The sequence below is a fragment of the Sturnira hondurensis genome, unplaced genomic scaffold (genome assembly GCF_014824575.4).
Source record: "Sturnira hondurensis isolate 20B ecotype Veracruz unplaced genomic scaffold, ASM1482457v3 Scaffold0009178, whole genome shotgun sequence".
NCBI classification, from domain to species: Eukaryota; Metazoa; Chordata; class Mammalia; order Chiroptera; family Phyllostomidae; genus Sturnira; species Sturnira hondurensis.
In genome coordinates this window covers 4,174,987-4,182,005 of record NW_028081809.1, presented here as the reverse complement: position 1 = coordinate 4,182,005, position 7,019 = coordinate 4,174,987, and the positions used below count along the sequence as shown (strand labels likewise).

Sequence of the window (7,019 nt, the reverse complement as noted above, 5' to 3'; positions counted from 1 at the left end):
GTTCCTTTAATCCTTTCCCCAAAGCACTGTGAGTTTTTCAAAGAGCCGACTGAGCCCTAGGTGATGGACAGGTGATTTCCTGTTGGTGGGAAAGGGCCAGTGAGTGGGAGTAGGTGCAGGGTGGGTGTGGGGGCTGCATGGGGGCAGGGGTGTCTGTGAGGGGACCCAGAAAGAGGGAGCACAGCCGAAGGCAGAAGGGGCACCACAGGGCAGAGCCTTCAGGCGGCAGGGGTTTGCAGAGGGCAGAAGGACTCAGGGCACCCTCTCCCCTCTGACCTGCCCAGTTGTGCCACAGCCACACGAGATTTCCACCAGGTCCCCACACCTCAGGAAACGTCCACAGCCTGCCCCCAGGCCTCCTGCTGGTGATGCCAGAGAATCAATCATTAATTATCCTGTGCTCCTCCCCTCCTCCCCTCAGGCTTTCAAAACCCAGAAATAGAAATACAGGTCCTGGCAGGTGAAAGGAAAGGGCCTCTGGTTGTGGGGAGCACTTTGGAAAAAGCCACTGATGGCATTTGTCCAGTTGATGTCGGCCTGGAGAGGTGTCCTGGGCCTGCCTGTCTTGAGCTCCTTGCCCACCTTTGGTGCCTTGGTGGCAGCCACCTGGGCTGTAAGGTGGAGACTGCTGCTCCCAGGCTTGTGCAGGAGAGACCCTCACTGGGGAGCAGGGAGGAAGGTGACAGGAGAGGAAAGGGGTCATGTAGAGATGAGATAACAAAGGTCAGTAATAGTTTCTTTTTCTTAAGTTACAGATAATGAGCTAGGTCCTTTTTCGACCTGTTTTGCAGATGGGAAAACAGAGCCCCAGGAAAATAAGAACAATGTCCAAGGTTCTTAGCTGGTGGGTAGTTGACTCAAAGTCCTAATGAGCACTGGTGACCCAGGCCTTAAGCTTTGGGCATTCTGCTCTCCCAGCCTAATCTCTCCCTTCCCAGTGCCTATGCCCCTCCCTACAGGAAGAAGGTTTTGGAACCCAGGGAGTGGCCAGGGTGAGGTCAGACCCTGGTGGCTAGAGCACTGCCCTGCACCAGGAGAGTTTTGTCTTCCCAGAGTCGTCCTCCACGGGAACCATCCTCCACCACCACAAAGTGAAGGGGAGTCTGGGCCAGGGAGGGCCTTGACGAGTACTGGGCACCGTTACACGTGCTGTCCCAGGGCTGCGTGCACGCCATTTCCACCAGGCGCCATCCTGGTGCCTGTATGTCTGAACGAAAGGCCCGAGACCTTGAGCTGCGGAGTTGGATGGTCGTGGAGGCTCTGCTCTGCCATTAGACTTAGCCTTGGGGCCTCACTTGCCTCACCGGTGAGACGAGCATATTTTCGAGGGCTGCATGATGATTAAATGAGGTAAAGCATCAGAAACAGCTTGTTAAAGGCTCTGAAAATTTTAGGGATGGTGATGATAAGGTACAGTAGTTCGTGTTCTCAAAGCCTCCCCTAGATGTTACCCTGGGCCTCCTTGCTGCTTGGGACTCACAGCCTGACTCTGTTTCTCACTTTCCCAGTCACCTGGGGCCAGTGGCTTCCATCAGACAATTTTGAATCCCGGGTCTGAGAGTTGGGTCCCTGGGGCACTGGGCCAATCTGCCCTGTTGTCAGAGCTATCCCCAAACACAAAAGGGCCCTCTTTTCTCCCAGCTGGCCGGGTGCGGGGCTTTGCCCCCAATGCTTCAAGTGGGCCACCTCCTCCTCCGAGGGCTGGAGGAGCTGCGCTGTGAGGAAAGGGTGAGTCCTGGGCCCAGCCAGCTGCTTCCAACCCCTCGTGGCAGGGCTGTACGACCTGCTCCAGTTCCCTCCTTCCACTGGCGCGTCTCCAGGCTCCTTCCTTTAATTAAAAGCATTTAGCCCTCATTTGCATGGGATCCTTTCTGTTATGGACTATTCATTTTGTTGAGGATTTCCTTTTCTGTGCAGAAGCTCTTTGTTTTTATTTTTATTATTTTGTTTTTTATAATTTATTTTTTATTGAGGTAACATTGGTTTATAACATTATATAAGCTTCAGGTGTGCAACATTATAAATAGACATCTGTATTACTGCATCATGTTCACCCCCAAAAGTCTAGTTTCTATTGGTCATCATACAGCTGACCCCCTTTACCTGTTTTACCCTCCCTTCACCCCACTTCCCCTCTGGTAACCACCAATCTGTTGTCTTCCTCTCTGAGTTTGTTTTTATACTCCACATAGGAGTGAAATCATATGGTATTTGTCTTTCTCTGTCTGACTTATTTCAATTAGCGTAATACTATCAAAGTCCATCCATGTTTTCTCAGATGACAGGATTTTGCTTCTTTTTTATGACTGAGTAATATTCCATTGCATATATACCATATCTTTCTCCATTTGTCTGTAGATGGACACTTAGGTTGCTTCCAAAATGAGACAGGAAAGTAAGAAGCAGGGAAAATTTCTGGGCAAGTAGAAATTTCTGGGGAAACTGAGACAAGCAAATTAAACAAGGCCAGATGTCTAATCAAGATGGAGGTGTAGAAATGCTTTGCTTTCTCACACAAACAAAAGGACAACAAAAAAAATTAAAAACAAAAAGTAACCAGAATTGCCAGAAAGTCAAACTGTATGGAAGTCTGACAACCAAGGAGTTCAAGGAGAAACATTCATCCAGACCATTAGGAGGGGTGGAGACAGACAGCTGGGGCTGAGAGAGGACACACGGGAAGGCAAGGACTGGTCGGGCAAGGCGGTGGCTGGCAAACTGGGAGGTCCCAGTAAATTCACATTTACGCTCGAATAAGCCAGGAGGAACAGCTGGGGGTGAGACAGAGTGAGCAAGCCAGGGTTCTAGTGCAGGAAACTAAAACTTCAAAACCACTGACTGAAAAAACCTATGGGGATTGGAATGGTGGGAGAAACTCCTAGCCTTACAGGAGATTTTGTTGGAGAGACCCACAGGGTCCTAGGACGTGCACAAATCCACCCACCCTGGAATCAGCACCAGAGAAGCCCAAAGTACTTGTGGATAGCAGGGGAAGTGACTGAAAGCAAGTGGCATTGTTCCTTCTCAGAACCCTCCCTCATATGCAGTCCCATAATGCAGCAAAGTGGGTTTCCCTGCCCTGGCAAATACTTAGGACTCTACCCTAACAACATAACAGGCATGTCCAGACAAAAAAAATATGGCCCAAATCAAAGAACAGATCAAAATTCCAGAAAAAGAACTAAGTGATGAGGAGATAGCCAACCTATCAGATGCAGAGTTGAAAACACTGGTAATCAGGATGCTCACAGAAATAATTGAGTATGGACACAAAATAAAAGAAGAAGTGAAGGCTATGCAAAGTGAAATAAAGAAATATACAGGAAAAATATACAGGAACCAACAGTGAAGGGAAGGAAACTGGGACTCAGATCAATAATTTGGAACAGAAGGAAGAAATTAACATGCAACCAGAACAGAATGAACAAACAAGAATTCAAAAAAAAAAAAAAGGAGGAGAAGCTTAGGAAGCTCTGGGACAATTTTAAATGTTCCAACATCTGGATCATAGGTGTGCCAGAAGGAGAAGAGAAAGAGCAAAGCATCAAAAATTTAGTTGAACAAATAATGAAGGAGAACTTCCCCAATCTGGCAAAGAAAATAGACTTCCAGAAAGTCCAGGAAGCTCAGAGAGTCCCAAAGATGTTGGACCCAAGGAGGAACACACAAGGGTGCATCAGAATTACATTACCCAAGATTAAAAATAAGGAGAGAATTTTAAAAATAGCAAGAGGAAAGGAGACAGTCACCTACAAAGGAGTTCCCATCAGACTGTCAGCTGATTTCTCAAAAGAAACTTTGCAGGCAAGAAGGGGCTGGAAAGAAGTATTGGAAGTCATGAAAGGCAAGGATCTACATCCAAGATTGCTCTAACCAGCAAAGCTATCATTTAGAATGGAAGGGCAGATAAAGTGCTTCCCAGATAAGGTAAAATCAAGGAAGTTCATCATCACCAAGCCCTTGTTATATAAAATATTAAAGGGACCTACCTAAGAAAAAAAAGATGATCAAAAACATGAACAATAAAATGACAACAAACTCACAACTATGAACAACTGAAACTAAAAAACAAGAACAAAAACAAACTAAGCAAACAACTAGAATAGGAACAGAGTCACAGAAATGGAGATCACATGGAGGGTTATCAGCAGAGGTGGGGAGGGGGAGAATTAGGGAAAAGGTACAGGGAATAAGAAGCGTAAATGGTAGGTACAAAATAGACATGGGGGAGTTAAGAACAGTATAGGAAATGTAGAAGCCAAAGAACTTACATGTATAATCCATGGACATGAACTAAGGCAGAGAGAATTCTGGTGGGAGGGGGATACAGGGCAGAGGAGGATAAAGGGGAGGAAAAATGGGACAACTGTAATAGCATAATTAATAAAATATATTAAAAAAACAAACAAACAAAAAAGAAAATTAACCCTAAGCCTCATTTCAAGGAGCCTGCTGCCTGTTTTCTCCTAGCAGTCTTATGGTTTCAGGTCTTATGTTCAACCCCTTAATTCAATTTGACTTAATTTTTATGTTTGGTGTAAGATAGTGGTCCAGTTCATTCTTTTGCATGTAGCTTTCAGTTTTTTTCAAAACCATTAACTGAAGAAATTGTCCTTTCCCTATTGTATATTCTTGGCTTTAAAAAATTATAGATTAATTGACTATGTGTGGGTTTATTTCTGGATTGTCTCTTCTGTGTCATTGATTTATATGTCAGTTTTCATGCCAGCACCATACTGTTTTGATCACTATAGCTTTGTAGTATAGTTCAAAATCAGAAAGTGTGAGGCATCCAGCCTTGTTCTTCTTCCTAAAGAACATTTTAGCTGTTCTGGGTCTTTTGTGGTTTTATACCAATTTTAGAATAATTTGTTCTATTTCTGTGAAAAATTAGAATTAAAAAAATTAGAATTAAAAAAAATTGGAATTGGTTTTTTTAAAATCTTTTTTAAAAGATTGTACTTACTTTTAGAGAGGAAGGGAAGAAGAAAGGGAAAGAAACATCAATGTATGGTTGCCTCTCATGTGCCCCCCTAGTTGGGACCTGACCCACAACAAGGATTTGTGTCCGGACTGGGAATCGATCGAACCAGTGACTCTTTGGTTTGCAGGCCCACACTCAATCCACTAAGCTACACCAGCCAGGGCTGCCATTGGAATTTTGATAGGAATTGCATTGAGCCTGTAGATGCTTTGGATAATATGGACATTTTAACAATATTCTTCCAGTTCATGACCATGAAATATCTCCTATTTATTTGCATCTTCTTCAATTTTTTCATCATTGCATTACAGTTTTCAGTGTATAGATCTTTCAGCTCCTTGGTTAAATGCATTCCCAGGTATTTTATTATTTGATGTAATTATAAAGGGAATTGTTTTTAAATTTCTTTCTAATAGTTTGTTACTAATGTATAGAAACACAGTTGATTTTTACATACAGTCATATGCCACATAACATTTTGGCCAATGATGCAGCAGTTATATATGGGATGGTGTACCATAGCTGAAGTGTATGGTAAACTATACCATCCTGGTTTGTCTATATACACTCTATGATGTTTGCACAAATGAATAAATGCACCTAATGATGCATTCCTCAGACATATTCAAGTTGTGAAGTGGTGCATGACTGTATTGATTTTGTTTTCTACAACCATGCTTAATTTGTTTATGAATCCTAACAGTTTGTGTGTGTGTGTGTGTGTGTGTAGTCCTTAGGGTTTTTCATATATAAGATCATGTCAATAAATAGTGACAGTTTTACTTCTTCCTTTCTGATTAGGATGCCTTTTATCTCCTTTTCTTGCCCAAATGCTCTGGCTAAGACTCCCAAACTTTGTTGAATAAAAGTGTAGAGAGTAGGCATCCTTGTTTTACTTTTGATCTTAGAGAAAAAGCTTCCAGCTCTTCATTGTTGAGTACGATGCTAACATATATGGCCTTTATCATTTTGAGGCACATTCCCTCTTATACATACTTTGCTTAGAGGTGTTTTTTTCTTTCGTCATTTTTTCTTTCATTGAATTTTACTAATTGCTTCTTCTGCACCGGTTGAGATAATCATATAATTTTTATTCTTCATTTTCTTCAGATGGTGTATCACATTGATTGTTTTGCAGATGTTGAACCATCTTTGGGAATAAATCCAACTTGATTATGCGGTATGATTCTTTAGTGCATTGTTAGATTTGGTTTCCTATTTTACTGAGAATTTTGCATCTGTGTTAATTAGAGATACAGGCCTGTAGTTTTCATTTGGTTTCCTATTTTACTGAGAATTTTGCATCTGTGTTAATTAGAGATACAGGCCTGTAGTTTTCTCTTTCATGTACTGCTCTTGTATGGTTTTAGTATTAGGGTAGTGCTGGCCTCATAGAATGAGTTTGCAAGTGTTCCCTCCCTCCGCTTCTATTTTTGGAAGAAGTGTGAGAAGGATTGGTATTAATTCTTTTGTAAATATTTGGTAGAGTTCACCAGTGAAAGCATCTGGTCATGGACTTTTGGAAGTTTTTGGTTATGATTCAGTCTCCTTACAAGTAATCAATTTGTTCTCTTTCTTTCTGATTTGGTCTTCATAAGTTCTATGTTTGTAGGAATCTATCCATTCCTTCTAGGTTGTCCAATTTATTGGCATATTATTGTCCTTAGAAATCTGTTATGATCCTTTCTGTGGTGTCAGTTTGTAATATCTCTTTAATTTTTTATTTTATTTATTTGAATTCTCTTTTTTCTTGGTGAAATTTTATTTAATTTAAAAAACAGTTTTATTGACTCATTTCTTTTTCTTTTTTTAAATATAGTTTATTGATTATACCATTACAGTTGTTCAATTCCCCCCTTCATTCCCCTCCACCCACACACTCCCTCCCCCACCCTTCTCCCCCCCTTAGTTTATAACCACGTGTTTCAAGTTCTTTAGATTCTATATTTCCCCCACTATTCTCGCCCTCCCCCTATCTATTTTCTACCTACCATCTATGCTATTTTCTGTGCCTTCTCCCCCCTTCTCCCCCTCT

General features: G+C 42.1%; 1 pseudogene; it reads right to left on the bottom strand.

Annotated features, from left to right (window-relative positions):
* Positions 1 to 1,531: 1,531 nt before the first annotated feature.
* Positions 1,532 to 7,019, bottom strand: part of LOC118994167 (alpha/beta hydrolase domain-containing protein 17B-like) — a 10,849-nt pseudogene continuing 5,361 nt past the window's right edge.